This window comes from Cynocephalus volans, chromosome 2 (genome assembly GCF_027409185.1).
Source record: "Cynocephalus volans isolate mCynVol1 chromosome 2, mCynVol1.pri, whole genome shotgun sequence".
Classification (NCBI taxonomy): Eukaryota; Metazoa; Chordata; class Mammalia; order Dermoptera; family Cynocephalidae; genus Cynocephalus; species Cynocephalus volans.
The window spans coordinates 223,510,292-223,528,785 of record NC_084461.1 but is presented as its reverse complement, the minus strand read 5'-3'; the positions used below and the strand labels follow the sequence as shown (position 1 = coordinate 223,528,785).

Genomic DNA, 18,494 nt, shown 5'->3' with positions numbered 1-18,494 from the left:
CTGGTGCTCCTCACATGCAGGGTCCTGACTGGGGATCGTGGCTCTTTAATTTTACCTGTACATCGATTAATTTTGCTGGGCCCAGGGGACTCTGCAGCATCCACCCCACTCAGGATGGCTCAGGAAAGCCAATGGAGAGGGGGAGTCCCTTTAAAACAAAACATACCTGAGGCTACTCCACTGGTGAGAAGTAGAACATATTCAAAGAGGAAGGCCAGGAACATCACAGAGGACCTGAAGCTTCTGTGCCAACATTGTGTGGTCTCAGCAGGATCCCACGGGCTCTGGGATCACCTGCAGAAAGAGAGCAGGTGGGGAGGAGGAGACGCGCCCGTCTCTGGCTTGGTTCTGAGCTCTGGGGTGGCCTCTCCAGTCTCTGCCTGTCACCGTCATGCACATATTCTGTGCTTCTTATCCAGCTGCCTTTCCTGTGAGTAAGAAACGGGGAGGGAGAGACAGAGAGATGGAAAGGACGGACACTGTGTAAGAAGTCTGACTGTGAAGAACAGAGAGGGGTGATGAAGGGTTTGGAGGGCTCGCTGGGGGGGGCTCTGTTTGCAGTTTAGGAATCGATTTGAGTGTCTACGGGACAGTGAACTGGGAGGATTCCACTGAGAGGAAGAGGTTGGAATGAGGAGGGAGGAAGGTGTTGTTTCTGGGAAGTACAGGGGAGGGGTTGGGAGCCAGAGGGGAGGCCGGAGCCAGGTGGAGGGGGTGCCAGGAGGGGCACAGAGGCTGGAGAGTCCACTGTCACAGAGAAGGAAGACAATGATATTTGCTCCAGGGGCTTCTCTGCTCTCTCCAGAGCAGGAGAAGAGGTCGGCTCTCAGGAGCAAGGGTGAGGAAGGACTGAGGCACATGGTCTGCACGACACTGACGAGAGGACTCCGTCACCAGCACTGGGGAGGCCCCAGGACCTGGCTTTCTCAGACAGGTGGCTTTCCATATGCACTGATGGCCCCTGCGGTTTTGAAAAAGATGAACAGGCAGTAGCTCTGGGCCCTTCTTTTCACATGACAGAAGAATGCTCAGAACACTGCAGTACACCTGAATCCATGTATGATACACTGTGACATTTCACAGCACATGGGAATAGAGGGCCACCTGCTGTAGAGTGACCTCTGCCCTATCTTGTGTTTCCAGCCACTCATCTTCTGGCCCATCAAGGCCATCTCTGAACACATCCTGTGATGGCCGGGGTCAGCACTTGAGGGTGTTTACAGAGGTAATCAAGTTAAAATGAGGTCATTGCAGTGGGCCCTAATCCAATATGAGTGGTGTCCTTATAAAAAGGGGACATTTAGACACAGACACAGACAGTCATAGAGGGAAGACTGTGTGAAGAGACGGGGGAAAAGACAGCCATCTGCAGGCCAAGGTGAGAGGCCTCAGAAGAAACCAATGCTGCCGACACCTTGACCTTAGACTTCAAGCCTCCAGACTGCGAGAAAATAAATTTCTGCTGTTTAAGCCACCAATCTGTGGGACTTTTTACAGCAGCCCTTGCAAACTCACACAGATGAGGTAAGGATTGGGGAGCAGGTAGTCAGGGGTATGGGTGACAAGAATGCCATGCAGGCCCCTTCCTGTCACTTGTTGGGGGATGTAGAGACTGGGTTTAATGAAATGAACAGGATGCAAAGATTCTGAAATCAGTGGGTGTCTCTTTTTCAGCCACCTTAGAAATAACCCTTTCTGTGTACCCAGACACGAGAGTTAGAACTGGTAAAATAAAGCTAAGTAATATCAGATGGGGAGAAATCAACCAGAGCAGACACTGCCTGACCCAGGAGCGTCAGTGTGTCATGATTTCCAGCCACCCAGGGCTGAGCAGGCCTGCTTGAAGGTCAGAGAGCTGGTCCTTGGTTCTGCGGGACATGATCCAGGAAGGGAAGTGAATTCCAAGGGTTTGGAAGGTTCTGACATGGTTCATCATTACAAGGAATTGCCTTGTCTTTGAGAAGCCAGAATAGTCTCAACGTGTAACTTGCCTTCTGGGGAGATGGAAGGTGAAGCACACGGTCACAATGAACACACGCCCAGACTGCGTATGCTCAGCATGAAGGAAAATGTCGGGGGCCTGCATAGATCAGTTCATCTAATCCTCATCAACAGTCCTTTGAGATAAATAAGTTGTCTCCATGTTAAACTGAAATTAGGCCAGGGGACCGAGAAATGATCAAGGCCTCTCAGATAGAGGACAGGGATCACATGGGAGCACAACCTGGGAGAACGAGGCCTAGGCCAAGATTTGCACCTGATGCCAGGATGAAATAGTGAGAGCTTTCTATCAGCAAGTGTCACCATAACAATCCAGGGGAAGGATCGGCAGGTAGGTGTGTGTGGTGTCAGGCAGGAAGGTGCAGGTGAATCCTACACAAGAGGACTGTGATAAGCTGGGTGATAAGAGAATGGCACTGGTGAGATGAAGGAGGCCAGGAATTCAAGGCCGTGGTGACCACGAGGTGGGAGTGACGTGGATTGTGACCTGCCGGAGTGGCACTGGCAGTATTGAACCTCTGATAATCTGAGGCTGTGACCATGTTAGGGATGTCAAAAAGTCCTTTCCATTTTCCCTGAAGTAATGTTTTGCATAAGAATTTCAAGGAAACTATTTTAACAGACCAGTTGCTGGAGGTCACCAAGGGAAATTAGGAGAGATGACAGACAGAAAACAGGACTCCTCGACTCCTGGGATGTCCTCCTTCTTTGTCAAGAGACACTAGACTGAGAAGGCTGGATGGACGTCTGCTGAAGTGCAAGCTGCGCGGGACTTCTGCGAAGGGCACGGCACTGTCCTGTGGGAATACTTGCCGCTGAGCCCACCAGGACACGTTCCCCCGAGTCACACCCTTCCTGGCTCTAGACACAGAGCCGGGTGGGTGTGCTGGAGCCAGAGACAGCACCATGCCCGTGAAAGGACAGCCCTGGTTCTAGTCCCCGGGGAGTCACCCTGACCCTGCAGACATCAGATCTTTCACAAAGGTTTGAGTAACCAGTAAACACGGCAAAGCCTGGCTTCTGTCTCGACAGTTCCTTCACTATGAAAGAACCAGGTGCCCATGGCTCTTTACCCTGAATAATTAAGCCGTTCTAGATGTCTCTTAATTTGACTAGCTTTTTTTTCTCGAAGTACGATGAACCTGCTCAGCCTTAGCAGCACTCTGCCTTCAGCCTTCCAGCCTCTCCTCTCCTTCCAGCTGGCCGGGAGGGCTGGTCCTGCTGCTGGGCTGACTTTGCAGCAGACTGTGGTGACCACCCTTCAGCTAGCTCCCCACTCCAGCCCTGCTTCCCTCATGCTTGAGGTCCACTCATTCATTCACTGACTTAATCGCAAATATGCACGGAGTGCATTCACTGTGCTAGGGTGCTCAGTTAAGTATTTGTACTTGAAAACCCCAGAATAGGAAATGCATTAAGTTTTTGATCAAGAAACCTGAGCCTCAGCTTTGTCCTTACTCATTTCTCACCTGGGACATCACTAATCTCTGCACGATGTGAATGGTGAGAAGGTTGTTCCAGGGATTTTTTAAGAATAAGAAATAAGAATTAAGTAAGATAATTCATGGCGAAATTTATAAAGAGTAAACCACTGTACAAATTGCGATGTTTAAGCTACTATTGTGTCTATTTATTTATTTTCAAAATAAAAAATAATACCGTGGGAGAGAAACATCTGTTAAGAGCCCCAGAAACCAGAGCTGGGAGAACCACGAGCTCCTTTGCACGAGCCAAGCTGGGATCACACAGGCCCCTCACCAGGCTAGTGCAGGCCAAGGAAGACGCAAGGCTTTCTGCTGGATTCATGCTCCTCGGTGAGGCGAGATGATTATTCTCTGCTGATCAGAATGGAAAAAGAAATGCCATTTATTTGTAAAAACACACTTGTAAAAGAAAATATGAGACGGGGTCTTTGAGATAAGCAGGAGGTTGACGTTGGCCCTCGGTCGTGTTTTGCCTGCTTGTAGCAGCTTTCAGCTGAGAGTGTGGGACCCGCCTCAGAAAAGCCACATTTACAAATACGACCTTTACCCTGAGGGCCTGTCTCCCTCTGTGGGCATTCCTACTAACGCACCCAGAAACCAAATTGGGCTGGCTTCCCCACAACAGCTACAAATGTCATTTGTCACCGAGAGCTAGAGGAAGGCAATTTGTTGCATACAGTTCAAAGGTTTCCAAAGAATCCTTCAGATTTGGGTGCCTTCCACACCTCTTAGGTAAGTTAAACACATCCTTCTGGTTCTAAGAGAAACAGCTTGTGAAATATTTGGGAGCTCTGGGGACATCAAACAGCTCTTAGAGGAGTGCATTTTAATGGTTTACTTGTAAAGGAATCAGTAAAAGAAGCAGAAACATATGGTTTAAATTCCTCTGAATAATACGAGGAATTTTTGTAGACGTCTTTTTTTCCTTCTCTTTTTTCCAGAGCGTCTCAACACATCTTTTAGTGCTTATCCTAAAAATACTCAAAATAGCCATTTCATATACTGACACAGCAAATGAGACCGCTGTACCGAGACATCGGCCTTCTCGTTGGGTCTGGGAGACCCAGGTCCTTGCAGACTCTGGGTTCATCAGGAAGTGTGGGGAAAGAAAAGGGACAAGAGTGTCTGTGGAATCCTGAGTAATTATGGCTCAAAACAGAGGATCAGGGCTCAAAAGCTTACAAACTCCAAGCAAGTAGGCTTGGACTGAGTCCTGAGAACTAAAGATGGAAGGTGCATGGGGTGAGCAGCTTGAAAATGGTAGGGCTCTTGCTTGCCCCAGAGCATTCAAATTCAACTAGAACAACAGACCGGCCAAAAGAAGCAGGACTGCAGCAGCATCTGCTGGCAGCTGCACGCCTGCTCCAGTCTAACCTCCTCGCCATAATTAGACACTTCCCAAAGCCATGTGGGTGGACGGGTGGTCCCTGACACAGTCCTGGGCCCCACACTGCGTCATACCCGTGTGTGTGCCAAGCAGGGGATTTGGAACAGGACAAGGGTAGATGGGTCATGTTCACATGGGCTAAGGACATTGCCTTATTAGTGTGAGATTTCTCTGCTGTAAGACAGGGGCCATGACTCCATCACTGAGTCATGAGGATGGAATTAAGACTGCACTAATTGTTATTGTAACAATTGATTTTTCTGATCCTAGATTCTTACAAATATTTATTGGGTGCCTGCTATGTGACCTGCATGGGAGACATGGTGGTGAGTCAGTGCAGACACAGTTTCTTCCCCCTTGCAGCTCTGAGTCCACGGGGGAGAGGACATCGCTGAAATGACCACACAAGCCAGAATAAGCGCGCAACTGTGACCAGACATAAACAGCCCCAAAGGGCGGGGTGGATTGAACTGGGTTGAGAGGAGCGTCCGAGGAGGTGAATGATGAGTGAGATCCGAGCAGGACAGGCAGGGCTGGTAAAGCTTCCTTGCAGGGAACGGCGAGCCATGAGCCTGCCTGCGTCCTCACTGATGGCCTTATTCAACCGTTCCCTTTGCCACTGCACATCTCCCACCAGACTGGGTCTTCATGCAGAAAAATGACAGTGCTTATCCCGGGTTCCAGGGACAAATGGGATGGAGCACTTGCAAATGCCAGCTGTCACCTCCCGTGACTGGGGAGCTGGTGTTGGGGACACTAAGGCAGTGTCCAGGGTGAGGCGGGGCCAGAGAAGCCGTGCAAGGGAGACTGGGATCGAGAGTGGGATCCGTGTCCCTCTGTTGTCATGTTTGGGGAGGGTGAGGGGATGATCCCGGGCCCCCAGCTTCTCCCTTCCTATCCCAGGCTCTTCCTTTTTCCAACTGCTCCTTTTAACATTTACCTGACTCTGGATGACACTGGAAAGACACCCATAACAGTCATGTGCTCACTTATGTGGGACCAGGGGCAGCTGCAAGGAATGTCTGGTCATGCTCAGTGCCTGGGCTGGGTGGTGGGCCTGTCCTCAGGCTTTCCCACCACACCTGTGACCAGCCCTTGGCTAAGAGCTGATGCTGGGGTTGGTCCAGGCCGCTGCTATGTGCCTGTCACAAGCTCCTTCAGCCCTGCCACTACACCTTCCAGAGTTAAGCCTTCAGAGGGCCCCCCCCTTGGTGGATCTGGTTCTCAGTGAGCCAAAGGTGGGCTCTCACAGGCCCCTGAGCAAGACTGAGAGGCAGTGCTGCTGACTGAGGTGGGGGCGGGTGCTCTCAGACCTCAGGGCCAGAGTCACCTGAGCAGGTGACAGCTGCCTCACAGCTGAAATCCCCAAGATGCCATTGCCATGACCACACCTTCCTTCTTTCAGCGGATATTCATGGAACATCTGTGAGTGCCAGGTTCTGTGAACACAGGTGCAAGAACTCCAATCTTGGCTTTTGCAGAATTTACAGTCCAGGCCAGGGAGTGGAGAGTAGACAAGTAAATAGTCAGGAGATGAATTTATGAATAGAAAGAGGGTTTCAGAAAGGGAGACGTGCCGTGGCAGTAAGACAGAGAACGATGGGAAGGTGACCCTGAAGTAGCTCGGGTGGTCCAAGAGGTTTCCTTGAGGGGTGATGTTTGCTGGAGCCCTGAGTGATGACAGCCCATCCTTGCAAGGCCTGGGCGGGGGTTCCAGGCAGAGCCAAGATGCACACATAGAAAGCTGGCCCACCTGCTGCCTGCTGTGTCTGTGCGTCCTAACGACAGGCCATTCCAGTGTGGGATTTTTGATGGAATAGTTCAGTATCTATGTAACAGTATTTTTCTTCTGGAACTGTTGGCCACATAAGGGGCCTTCTTGTACAGAAAGAAGTTCCCGTGTCCTCCTGAGCACAGCTTCTGAAGCCTTTGAGCAAGATTCTGGCCACCCACGGGGTCTGGAGTCTGCAGAGTTTCTGTCTCTTGTGTTCTCCCAGCATGTATTTGGGGTTCTCCCGGCATGTATTTGGGTTCTGCACCCCATGCTCACAAAACTGGTCAGGATGATGAGTTATCTGCCTCATACGACTCGGCACTCCAGTAGCAGACTGGTACCTCTTTGAATGGCATTACTAGAATTCTTAAAAAAACAAAATAAAACAAAAAAAAAAACTTTACACTCTCGCTCTACTATTTTGTCTGAAATGTGGGAGAGAGGTGAACTCATCTACTTGTTCAGGAATAAATGCTCTGTGGGAAAAGAGATGGGCAGAGCTAGGCAGAGAGAGGGATGGGTAGGTTGGGTGCTGGAATATGGGCTGGTGGAGACCGGTCAAGGCTGGAATGTGGACGGCAACTGCAGCTCTGCCCACCCAGTATAGGAGGAAAAGTCCAGGTAAGACATGCATCTCATTCAGAAGGACAGTTGCTGTGCCCAAGGTCTGGGAGGAGGAGATGAAGTCTGGAGTGTCCCAGTGACCAGGGCCAGGACAAGGGAGCAAGGCTATGTGCGGAAGACTCACTGAGGGCTGAGGGGCACTGTGGGCTGATGCAGACATGCAGGGCCCGGGGACTTGCAGGGAACTCAGGATGCCGTGCAAGCTCCCTAGTTTCTGAGTGTCCAGAAGTTCCCCTGGCTTTGCCCAGCTGCATCTGCAGGATGCTGTGGATGGCCCTGCCTCTGTTCTCAGTTCCTTGGCCCTGGGCTTCTGCCAGTCCACCCACTGTTCTGGTCCCCAGGTTCCCACACTGACTCCTGAGTCCCTAGACCCACCTTAACCCTCCCTCCTCTTGGGCTCAGCTGTGAGATGTCCTCCGGGGCAGGTTTCACATGTCCCCCTGTGCTCCACCTGCTGCTGCCCACGCCCCACCCTCTGCCCGGTCTGTCCCAGTCCTTGTTCCTGGGATGACATCACCCAAATTCTGTCCCCTCCCTTCTCACCAAGAAATGATACCCAGAACCTTACAGGCATTTGGGCAAGGTCCTTGTTTGCATGCAATAGAAAGTGACCCTGGCTAGTTATGTGAAGAGAAAGGGTTTGGTGAAAGGCTGTTGGCAATTCAGATAACCCCTGGGAAGACCACAGGACAGTGTTTGGCTAAAGTCAGGCACAAGGGATGCTAAGCTACACGCACGACAATCACACAAATCACAGCCAGAGTGTCTGGTGTGAACCCTGCGGCCGGCCCACTCCACCCAGAGGTTCCACCTGCCCGGCAGCCTCAGCAGTGCTGGACACACTCAGAGGGGCCGAACCCAGGAGCCCAGCCCTGTTGGCACTGGACAAATCTGGACAAGGATGGCCCTCTTGTCAAACCCACAGGAAAGCGAGTATTGGAGGTTTCTGCTTTTAGAGTAGGAAGTAGATGCTGCAAAACTTGCCGAGTCCTCTATGAAAAGTATGGAGAGGAGAAACTCTGGTGCCTCTTCTAGCCAGGATCTGGGTTGGTCCCTGGGTTGGGCAAGACTTAGAGATGAGCTAGGTGATGAAGTGAGCCCGGAGAAGGTAGTGATTGATGCTGGCTGTGGCATGGGTCACTGGGTGGTGATGGTGCGCTTGCTAAGATGGGACGCATAAGGGGAGGTCCAGGCTTGAGGGAGCCCTGAGAAAAATGGGTTTGAGATGCTTGTGGGATAATAAATGGATTGTTGAATTTATACAGTGCTTGGCACATAGTAGATGCTCAATAAACACTTGTTGAGTGAATAAATTGGCCTGAAAACCCTTTGGAAGACAGAGACTGTAGCACAGAACTAGCCAGGGGGAGAGCACAGGAGAGAGATGAAAGGGGCTTCCTCCTGCCCTCCCACCAGCACAAGTGGTGTCCTTCCAGGCAGATGGTGCAACGGAGTTCAGGCTGTGTGACACGCCCCAAAAGCCCATCTGGGGCTGGGCTCCTGTCTAGAGCTCCCCGGGGTTTTGCTCGTCTCTTGGTGCTAAGAGCTGCCATTCCTCTGCAGAGACAAAGTCCTGGTGGCTCCATCAGTGTCCTCCCTACTCAACTTCTATTTGGTCATCACTTTACTGGTGCTGTCTGTTGGTGCTTTCCGTGGGTTACACTAATGGCAGGAAAGGGGGTGCTCATGGAGGGGGAGCAGAACAGGTTTGAAGTTTCCTGTCTTACTTTTACAGATCATGTGAATATGTTTTATTCTATCCCTAAGATGTTTGTTTTAATGTGAAAGTCCACAGCTTTAAATTTGTTTTTAATCACTGATGCAAATCGACATTCCTGAAACGTGAATTCTGTAGCTTCAAACACCGCCTCACTCTTCCAACACAGCCTCTAGTTGGAGAAGAGACTCCGGAAGCATTTCTCCTGAGACTCTCCTGTACCCCCGTTGCGGACCAGCTCAGCTGTCTACTTGTTCCATGACATATCAATGATGGTCCAGGTGGATTTATGTTTATGAGTCTGTTGAATTTAGGCCAAAGGGCCAGCTCTGTGTGGCCACAAATGCCATGGCTGAAAGGGATCTTAGTGGTTTTCTGATTTAAGGACCAGAAGACACATTCCACATTTCCTACCACTCTGATCCTCCATGTGCAAAGCAGACCGGCTTCTGTCATCAGCACAGACTCCTTCCCTTTGGGTCTTAGAGCCCTTCTCAATACAACATTTTAGGGACATTGGTGTGCAGATTAAAACCCACTTGTCATCCTTAGATGGTCAATCCCTCTCTACAGAGAGGGCTATTGAGATCCAGGGAGGTGGGATTCACAAAGACGTCTTGTAGCAGGGCCTGGACTGGAGCCTGGTCTCCTAATGTGCAGTTTAATCCACTCTGCATTCCATTGAGCCTCCGTCAATGCTCCTGGGGCTTTAACACAAGTCCTTTGTTTAAAATTCAAATTGAAGTGATTAAAATATCTCGCTGAAGCTCTGAAGACATGAAACACTATAAATTGACCAACAAACTGAAAGAATTGCAATCCATTCACTGAGGGACGTGAGAAGGGATTCTGAAGTACTTTCTGAGAGCAGACAGTGCTCTTCAAGACCTTCCCGTCTTCATCATCCACGTGATCTGGATAAATTCCACAGGCAAGACACAGAGACATCATGAAGTAGTGGAAAGAACTCGGACCTGGTTTGCATCCTTGCTCCACCACTTATGAGCTGGGTGACCTTAGATGACTTAACTTACCTCTCTGAACTCAGTGTTCATCATCTGTAAAATGGGAATGATAAGCCACCTCAGAGAAACAGTATGTTCATTAAGTGAAATAGTATTTGAAATGCCCAGAATATACAAGGCACTTGACTAGAAAGAGTTTGAGGTTATCTCATTCTTTTTTCAAGAGAAACTTTTCCTAGGTGACTGGGGCTTGGGTCTAAAATGTCTGAGCATGCTAGATCAGTTAGTGGGGTATTCCTGGGCACTCACAAACTACAATATAGGGGGTAGACATGCTAGAGATGCTGGTGGAAGACAAAACCAGCTGGGTGGTGCTTGTCATCGTGGCTTCCAATTGGAACAGGTCCATGAGGAGAAAATGATATAAAACAAATGCACCAAGGATGTGGGGACTGGAGAACAAGTCAGTTTAGAAGTAGATGTGGACTGTAACCCCCGCAGGCCAAGGAGAGGGCTGGGCAGTCACGCTGGGTCCAGCTGCTGACTTCCACCTGTGGGGACTGTAGCATCTGCTCTACACAGAGCCCAGCTGGCTCTCCAGCCTCCACCAAGGTGACGAGGCACAGACATAGGAGCCTCCTCACCGTCCTTCGAATGTCTATGTGGAGGGGTAGGGCAAGAGGGTCAGGAAGGCAGCCTCAGGGACGACGAGAAGAGGGCTGGCGGCCATGTGGCTGAGGGCCGGCGGAGGCTAGGGTGGCAGGTGCGGGCTAGGTTTCCAGGCCATAGAGCCACCTGCCAGGGGCCGGGCCTCCTCTCAGGAACGAGCGAGGCTTGAGAACAGGAAACGCACTGTTTCATGGTGTCCGCAGTTTCTTTTCTGGTTATTAGGAAGTTCTCAGTAAAATACTAGTCCAATCTGTGGCACAAACCAAACAAAGGCAAGGATCCGCTATCAAAAAATTGGTGGAATGTTCCCCATGGAGAGGAGGGTGAGAGACCAGGGTCTGTGCTGGGAGGCCGAGGGAGAAGGTGGCCGCAGTCCTCAGCGAGACGCCACCGTGCTCCAGAGGAGCAGGCCTTCCTCAAACCGTCAGCACGTGGGGTTTGGATTTTGTAGGAGAGACTAGTTCCTTACAATTTCCCCTGTGTTTGCTTCCGACACCATTCTGGCTGTTTGTTGTCACTCACTTTACAGACAAACCTCTTTCTTCTATTTCTACAATGATAGTTGGGATCACAGTCTGCCTGTTGGAGAAAAAAATAAGGTCCTTATATAACCTTATACTTACATTCCAGATGGATCAAAATACACAAGGAGTTGCAGGCAACATATTTATCACCTTTTCACAGTAGCAAAACTTTTGCAAACATGTTAAATTTTTAACATTAAGGGAATCTTTGCATGAATGTCACGTCATGTCAATTGGATGAACTATTGTATATCAATTAAAGTAGAAAAGTTGAGAATGATATATACCCAAATGTGAATATATATCTGTGTCTCTATCTTTACATGCACACTTATTTCTAAACCCATCTAAATGTGGAATAAAACACAGAAAATACACATAAATATTAATTTCTATTTTGGTGCTACCATGGCGATTTTAATTTTTGTATTTCTCATTTGTTATCTGAATTTACAACAATGAATTCATCCCAAATGAAAATAGCTTTAATTTTCCTAACTGTAAGTGTAATAAATATTTTGAAACTTCGAATAATCAAAATAATCAGAATAAGTGGAATTTCACCTACAATTTCAGTAGGCATGTTAGTGGGATTTTATCTTTCCAGTTTGCGTTAATTGTACTTGTACATATGAAAGAGATATAAATACAAACTCACACATATCCCTATAGTATATGGGGTGCAGGATTTGGAGTTTTTTTGGTTTGTTTGTTTCTCTCTTATCAAAATATAACAGACATGACTATCTTTGAATAAGTATAGATCTAAGTTATTGTTTTAAAGAGCTGCTTAGGATGCATCATATGGATATGTAATGCTTTATTCACATGTATTGGTCCAAGTTTCTAGTTTCCTAGAAGTAGAATTAATGTGTTTTAAAAAATGGAAATGTAAGGCTCTTGATGAATATTCCAGATTACTTTTCAGAAATATTGTACCCACCTATACTCCTGCTGGCAGGGTTCAAGCACTATCTCAATGTATGTGCATTTAAATTTTTGAGTTAGCTGTTGAAACTATTGTCTCTTTTGTCTTAGCTGGCACTCAGAAGGAACTTTCAGTCCACAGCCCCACATGATGGAGCAGTGGAGACTCTTCTGAAAAGCAAAAATGTTATTAATTTAAGTGATGAGCATTTCAAGCCTTAATAAGCTGTAAACAATTCATTTTCCAATGTCAAGAACAAAAAATAAAGACTCTAAATATCATAGCCCAAGAGTGTATAAGAAACAGATTTTGTGGGTATCATCCAAGTCCAGTGGAGAACAGCACATTACCTCTAATCTCTTTATTTGTGGCATCTTCTGCCAGTTGGAAATGAGTTGCAAATATTTAACTAGAATAATTTTTTGGCACTATTTTTATTCTCATTATGCATGCTAGAATGTATGCCTCAAGTATTTACTTCTGACTACATTCTTACTTTGTAAAACCCCTCTCTTATCTTTATGTGCACACACACACATGTTGGTTTTGTAATCACAACATGTGTTTTTCACTCTTACAAGAATGCATTGAGATAATCAAACAGTGCATGCTAAAGGGGTGTATAAGTAAGTCGTGTTTATATGTGCAAGTGATATGTATGTGTGTGTGCATGCATGTGTGTGTGTTCTTGGGCTGAGGCACAGGGAAGGATAGGGCTGAGAAAGAAATCTGGGCTGTTCACTGGTTCACTGGACCCCTCTGGAACTGCATCCCAAAGTGCAGACTTAGATTTGTAGTGTCGCTGATACTGGAGGAGAAAGGCTGGAGAGGTCTGATAGCTGATCTCAATCCACCTGTCTTCTACCAGGTTCTTGACTCCACCACAGGAATGAATTCAAGAGCAGAGTCACAGTAGAAAGTGAGAAGAGGTTTAACGTAAAGAACCAGAAATACAGACTTCACAGGGAAAGTGTGGCCTGGCTCCAGAGCATGAGAGGCAGCCTTAGCAAGTTTAATACAAAAGTAAGAAATACATATTTTACAGATGAAGTGCAGACTGGCTCCAGAGTGAACAGCAGCCTGATAAAGGCAGGTTCAACACAAAAAGTAAGAAATACACACCTCATAGGCGAAGTGCGGTCTGGCTCCAGAGAGAGTGAGCAGCAGCTCCGTCTTCTTCCTGGATTCAGCTTTTATAGTTCGGCAGTCTATACATATTCATGCTATGTAACGAATATTAGATATGTAACTTAATTTTGCACATGCTCAGTTGATCCCTTTTACAGCATTGCTCATTGGTCAAATTCCACTACATGGAATATATTCCATGCTCTTTAGAACCTCCAGCGGAAGGTCATTTAAGGGATAAACACCTTTTTACTGAATATGCTCAGTCACTGAGATTACACAAATCTGCCTCCTGTGGTCTTAATCTCTATGTATTGGTACCAAAAATAGATGCTACCAACCACCTTGGTTCAACACTCAGAGGTGGGGCTTGAGACCTAGGGGAGTGGCTTGAGGCCCAGGGGAGTGGCCTGAAACCCATCCTGGGGCTGCTGAGCACGTCCTGCCTCATAGCCATTGTCACACAGGGAGCCATTCCACACATCCTCTGAGGGATACCCAGCAGCTTCCCCGTGGAGTAGGCTCACACATGGTATTCTTCTAAATTTAGAGCTGTGAGGAATGAGGAAATCTGAACTGGGTGTGGGTTGTAGTCCATAGGAAAGAATCATTATGAACTGTGCCCGGTGGGAAATGTAGATTTGGCTTTGTAGGAAAATGCTCTTCATTTTTAGAAATTTACTCTGAAGTCTGCAGGGATGGAATATCCAGTCTCCTGTAATTTATGCTAAAAGGAGCTAATCTGGAAAAATAAATTGTTCTAATCATGTTCGAAGAATCCATATGTGGGCGAACAGGCCTGGACTGCTGTTTTCCAGAGAGGAATAAATGCTGCAATCGGGCAGGTGTTTGCCTGGATCTCATGGAAGTAACAAAATTTCCTCACATTCTCCACATCTAGGGAGACACATGGGTGCCTGGGGAAAGAAGACTGTCCTAAGACAGCCTGGCTGAACAGCTGGGGATGTTAGAGCCAAGAGCGCCTAGCCCTGCGCAGGCTGGGAGGGAGCAGCGCTGGAGGCAGAGTCTCCTCCCTGGGGACAGACCCACCGTCCTCTCTGCTCCACCGCTGGAAGCGCCTGTGACCGTCCAGCTACTGCAGAAAGCCCTGCAGCCGCTCCCTGTTCCTGTCCTGGTCTCAGCAGCTCCTTCTTGCTGCTGGTTTTCCTTTGCGTACTTTCTGCCCAGAGCAGCCCATTTGCAGGGGCAACCCGGTAGATTGCTATGCAGACAGATGGATCTAGACGATGAACGGCCGTGGGAGGTACTGCATGAACCTGCAACGCTCAGAGGACACGCTAGCTCAGGTGTAAAGACAAGCAGGGCAGCTGTTTGTTAAAATGTAACGACCTCACTTTCCATTATCATCATCACCCTGTAAGATGCTCATATAAGCACTGGGCGAGGTGGTAGCAGAAATATTGCCCTCAAAGACATTTGTCCTGATCCTTGGAACCTGGAGGTACGTGTAGTCACCTTACGTGGCAAAGGGGGCTTTGTAGATGTGATTAAGGATCTCAAAACGGGGAGATTGGCTTGGTTTTACCTTGGTGGGCCTGATGTCATCACACGGGGCCTTAAAATCAGGAAATCCTTCCTGGGTATGGTCAGAGTGAGAGATGTGAAGATTGGAGCAGGGTCAGGGGTGACCCTCACTGCCTTTGAAGATGTGAGAAGGGGCCACAAGCCACGGGCCGCTCTACAAGCTGGAAAAGGCAAGACTGGATCCTCCCCTAGAGCCTCCAGAAGGAATGCAACCCTGCTGGCACCCTAGTTTTATCCCAATGAGACCCACGTCAGACTTCCAACCTACAGAACTGTGTCTTGTTTTAACTCATGAAATTTGTAGTGATTTGTTACAGCATCCACAGACATCTAACGCAGGCGAGAGGGAAGCAGGTATCCTTCCCTAGGTTCAGGCTGGTCTCTCACGTGCTGACTTGTATGTAGAAGCCCTCCGTTTGCTGCAGAATTGGGCTCCTTCTGATCTATTTCCTTTTTGCATGCCAAAACTCACAGCATGCAGTTGTCTTTCAGCTACCCCAGAGCAGGGAGGTGGCTTTTTGAAATGGCCCACATTTCAAAAAGTGAAGAGGGACACATTCTTGCTTTTGTCAGCCAACTAGGCAGCAGCAGTGTGCTGGGGGTGATATTAAAATGATGTCTTACCTGCATTCCCATGTTCATTGCAGCACTATTCACAGTGGTCAAGAGATTGAATCAACCTAAATGCCCATCAACAGATGAATGGATAAAAAAGCTGTGGTATATATACACAATAGAATACTATACAGCCATAAATAAAACAAAAAGATGAAACTGGGAGCATCATGTTAAGTGAAGTAAGGCAGGCACAGAAAGACAAACACCTCATGGTATCACTCATATGTGGAATCTGAAAAACAACCACCACCACCACCAAAAACCAAAAAGAATAACAGAAAGAAAAAAAAAGTGGTTCTCATAGAAGTAGAGGGTAGAATAACGGTGATGGGAGGAGACAGAGGGCAGTGGGGAGGAGAAGAAGTGGGCTAATGGGGACAAAACCATGCTGTCTACCCTCAGTGAGTCATGGTGCAGTATATCCATTTATTGAAATGACACACTTTACCACACAAATATGTACAAGTAAATGTTCAAATAAAAAAACCCTAAAAAACTAAAAAAATAAATGAATAAAATAAAATGATGTCTTTATCTTACCCTTTCCAGAAGTTGAAAGCTTCTTCTGTTTTGAAGGAACAGAGCAAGGTGGGAATATAATTCCAGAATTTTATATCCCAAGTAGTGGGTTTACTCACCACTGCTCAAGAGAGGCATTAACTAATGTTGAAGAAACTCACCTGCTCCTCACCGGGGGCACTGCTCTCGCTGCCCCTGGCCCTCCCTGCCTCGTTGTCCCCTGTGACTGTCCTCGTGACCCAGTTCCTGCTGCTCTGAAGGCTGACTGGGGTTTTGGAAATGTAACCGGAGTCCCTCAGACTGGATTTCAAACACGCCACTGAACACCACTGAATTGAGGTACACCATCCGAGTCTCCCCTCCCATACCAGAAGACCTGGCTGTTTTCCTAGGGCACTATGTGTAATGGAGGGACAGAAAAACAAACATGTCAGGTATACAGATTTAGTGCACGACCACTCCAGAAGGAAAAGCTGCATTTGATAAATGTAAATAAATCAGCCTTCTGGAGGACATGGATCTTGCCAATGTGTCTTGTTACAAGATGTGGTCTGTGCTTTCGAATGGGGTTCTTGTTCTAATCGCCCACGCATTCCAGTGGCTTTGGATGCCTTGTTCGCTCTATAAAGTCAGCCAGTCTCCAACAAGGGACACTGGCAAGTGTTTATTCTGCTGTGGCTCTTTCATTCTGCAAGTCTCTTAATTTCTCCCAAATAATGCAATTAAGATAATTTAGCACAGTGCTGATACATAGCAAGTGCTCAATAAATGTTAGCTGTTACTGTAATTGTTACTATTAAGCTATTATTACAATTAGTTTAATTAGAGGATTTGAATGTTCTTATCAAATTTACAGAAAGAAAATCCAAATTTCCCTGTGAGTTCTGTTACGAGAGATGTATTTACATAAGGAAATTCCCCCAAAGCATTTGAATTGAAACAAATTTTAAGGGCAAATGTTAGAATTACATACTTTGTATCCATCAGGAGGCTGACTCCTCATTTCCCATACTTACACTGTATCACAGAACTCCTGTAAATACACACACGATATTTTATTTAACTACATCTCCTGTCTTCTACCACTGATACAGTTCTCAAAAAGAGAAATCTATGTCTCTAACCTCCTTTCACTTTACAACCTGCTAATAGTTGGCTCCAGCCATCCTTGAACCACATACTGCTGTTAACATCTCTGAGGACTACACTCTTTACTACAATGACATTTTAATTTCTTATGTATGCCCATTTTTCTTGAAACATTTCTTTTATATCTTCTGTAATAGTGCATATAAATTTATTACTCCATTTTCTCATTTAATTCTCCTTTCAACTTATTTTTCTCACTATTGTTTTAAATTTTGGAATAATTTTAGACTTACAAAATTGCAGAAATAGTATAGCATTCCTGCATACCCTTTACCCAGCTTTCCCTTCTGTTAACGTCTTATGTAACCATAGAGCACTTATGCAAACTAAGAAAGTCGCCCTGCGATAACACCATGAACTAAAGTACAGAACTTGGACTTCATCACTTTCCCCCCTAATGTCTTTGAACTGTTCCAGGTTCATTCCCTTACTGGGAATAGCCCTTGACCCCGGGGATCACCTTGTCTCTCAGGGCTCAGACCATGGCTAATGATTGGCCACGGTGGAGGATAAAGGTCTGGCTGCTTTGCTTACATTTGGGACACTCTGAAGGGCCATCTCAGCTATGGAGCACCCCACAGGCACAGCTGAGGCCTCTGTGGTAACTACTGAGGTTCAGCACCTCCCTCCCACATTTCCACTTTCTTCATTTTGTTACGGGTGCATCTCTTGAGAGCTGTTCCTAGCGAACATCTTGCATGCTGATCTCATCTCAGAGTCCGTTTCCTGGAAACCAACCGATGATTGTTGGTGTTGTGAGTGATCCTAGGAATGAGACTCTTAAGTGGGATTTGGACGATGGATCCCTCACTGGCTGGTTGACCAGGAGGCCCCCATCCCTGGTGGTAGGTGGATGCTGATAGTCCTGGAGAGGCTGTAGTGGAGCAATTGTGAAAGCTCTCACCTGGGGTGAGCTGGGATGGATACCAGTGCAAGGCTATGCACTAGTTAGCGCAACACCCCTCGCATCTCAAAAATGTGACAGAAATGACAGCTATTTCTCCTAAGAAGTTTGTGGCTGTTACTGAGCATAGCTGCTAAAAAAGACAATGACAGGCTCAGGGCGATTGTTCACCAATTCAAAGCAAAATGAGGAAGCTAGTAAACATGTCTTGTCTAATTGAAAAGGGCAGACAGAGCAGAGGTCCAGCCTTAGGACTTAATTTAAGAGCAGCCAAGTTTCAGAAAAGGTTGATTATCTTTCTGCTAGGACTCCTGCTCTAAAATGACAGCCCTGACAGGGCAGGACCAGGAACCTGAGACTTGGAAAGGGGAGAGGGTGTCTTGGGAAGTACAGGTGAGAACCTTGACCTTCATGATTTTCCTGACCCTGCCAGTGATAGCCCCTTGCTTAAGAGAATGCGGGGGTTCTGTGTAGTGGGTGTCTTACCAGACATCTGATCCCCTCAGAATCTGTCTGTTCCTCTTTCTTGGACTCCAGAATAAAAACAAGGATCAAATC

At 47.3% G+C, this 18,494-nt stretch overlaps 1 pseudogene; it reads right to left on the bottom strand.

Annotated features, from left to right (window-relative positions):
* Positions 1–17,725, bottom strand: part of LOC134370831 (eukaryotic translation initiation factor 2A-like) — a 54,716-nt pseudogene extending 36,991 nt beyond the window's left edge.
* Positions 17,726–18,494: the final 769 nt, after the last annotated feature.